At 33.2% G+C, this 2,098-nt stretch overlaps 1 protein-coding gene across 5 annotated transcripts in view; it reads left to right on the plus strand.

The window, feature by feature from the left end:
- The first annotated feature begins 403 nt into the window (after positions 1-403).
- LOC121865441 (ketosamine-3-kinase-like) overlaps positions 404-2,098 on the plus strand; it is an 18,698-nt gene continuing 17,003 nt past the window's right edge. Inside the window, exon 1 of one of the 5 annotated variants that reach the window (XM_042364870.1) lies at positions 404-535. The gene's annotated coding sequence lies outside the window, so the exon portion shown is untranslated. Of the gene's footprint in view, positions 536-560; positions 754-993; positions 1,127-1,174; positions 1,195-2,098 lie in introns of those variants that run through there. The other 4 variants (XM_042364868.1, XM_042364873.1, XM_042364869.1 and 1 more) reach the window with 4 other exon arrangements.

Consider the following 2,098-nt stretch of genomic DNA (forward strand, 5'->3'; position numbering starts at 1 on the left):
ACACTATGAAAACAGAGAGCACATTGTGAGTTTCCTTTCTCCATCCCATCCTGAGTGTGAACCCAAACATAGCGTACCCCACAATATCCACAAAAAGTAGAAAATAGTTTAAAAAGACTTAGTTTCAGCTTTCAGTCTTGAAAATATATATAATTCAGAGTGGATAAGGCAAAAATACATTACATATTTGAATGTTCTGATAAGAAACACACACACTCTAATTTACTTGTAATTTAAGACAGCATACAGATTTCTAATACTTTCTACTACGTTTGGGAGGTAAACTTTAAACTTTGTTATAGTTGACAACTGCAATCAAGCTGGTTGGAAAGTAACGTGAAACCAGAAAAAAAGGGAAAACATTTATTTTATTTGTTTTTTGTTGTAAATAAAGGGAAATACTGTATACCCATGCCATTTGGTTTGTTGTGAAAGAGACATATGCATTACAGTCCCAAGCAATAATATATTAGTATCCCAACTTGAAAAACAATGTAATCTAAACCTTCAACCCAGAATGCAGCAACTGTACCACGTAGGTATAAGTGCAGGCAGCTGTACATCAGTGATAAAATCAATTAAATTCCTATCTGGATGTGGTACACTTTTCGTATTTGGGTTCAGCTCACCAGAGAGGACGACTTGAAGTTTAGTTTAAGAATGGCGGAATTGTGTTTACTTTTATCCTCTACGAGTCTGCGCCACTAATCGGCTCGTTATCCTGAAGTTTAAAAGGACGCATTTTGTTATAAGGTAACAGATTTTAAAGTAAATTTGTTACTTTCGAGTTAATACATGAAATTCAAGGAGTTTTTCATTCACTGGTTTGATTTACTGAATAATAGAACAAATGACATAATATTTCTAACTTGTTATTGAATAAAGACAACTACGTAGTTATACAAGATATAATTAGTTTTATAAAAAAATAGGTAATATTTCAGACGGCTAACACCAGAAGGAGTTGTTTGATTACGTACATTTTTTACACACTTTTGTTCGTCTGTTCTGTTTGTGTAATTGTGTTAGGTGCAACAACAACTGAGCGACTTGATCCCAGCTTACTCTCACGTCCACAAAACATGCAAAATTACACCATGCCTCATCAAGATAGTTGTTTCCATTGGTAACAGATATCAAAGTTCTTTTTGCTTTATATGCAGAGCCCCTGGCTATGAATTTGGATATGGTTAGGTAGGTTTACTTGGTTAGGTCAGGTTCTATGCATCCTCCTTTCCATTTTTGTGTTCAGTATTTTGAAAAAAAGTACTTGCAGAAATGTTGATCATATTCACTATCCTTCATTTATTCCAGAAATTTTAGTTCAATTCCATAAGTTTTTTCTGGTGCAAACTGTCTCCTCCACCTGTACCTCTTAATTTCCACATGTTCCCTCTGCCTCCAAGTCCTGTCCACATTGGTAAGAAAGGTCATAGCTCGTTAATTAAGCCTTTCCCCAAACTGTCATTATCACCAATATATTCAGCAAGAAAAACTACTCTAGTAATATATTTAAAAAGATAATTATAATAATGGGTTTGTGCGGAATAAATACTTCCGTTTCCTTCAGTGTTTTATGAATGAATTTAAATGTCTAACGATATGAATGAATATACTGTAAATGGCGGAAGAGAAGTACTACTGAGAGGGATACACCCCATTTTGTCACCGACCCGGTTCGTCATCAAAACCTCATTTCGTTAACAATATCAAGTCCGTTTCGTCACCACTAACAGTTGCTGATATTAGTGACAAATTGTAAGTTATTATTTTACACGAATAGAAATTACACATGTGTACAGACAACTCGAGAAGTATTGTATTATTATTATACTGTACATGAATATTACCTGTAATTATTTAATAAAGAAAGCAATAAAACACTGGATATTAAGCAAAATACAGAACAAATGTAGATTTATTGTGTTATTACTATACCAGAATATTAATTGTTTAATATACCAGAATATTAATTGTTTAATAAAGAAAACGATTCAACAAATGACGGTGATCTGTGACCAGTGCATAAATCACCTAGCAGCGAGATGATTGCAGGCATATTAATAATGTTTCTATTTTTAATTTTCGTCTTTAATAA

Source organism: Homarus americanus, unplaced genomic scaffold, assembly GCF_018991925.1.
Source record: "Homarus americanus isolate GMGI-L3 unplaced genomic scaffold, GMGI_Hamer_2.0 scaffold25483, whole genome shotgun sequence".
Classification (NCBI taxonomy): Eukaryota; Metazoa; Arthropoda; class Malacostraca; order Decapoda; family Nephropidae; genus Homarus; species Homarus americanus.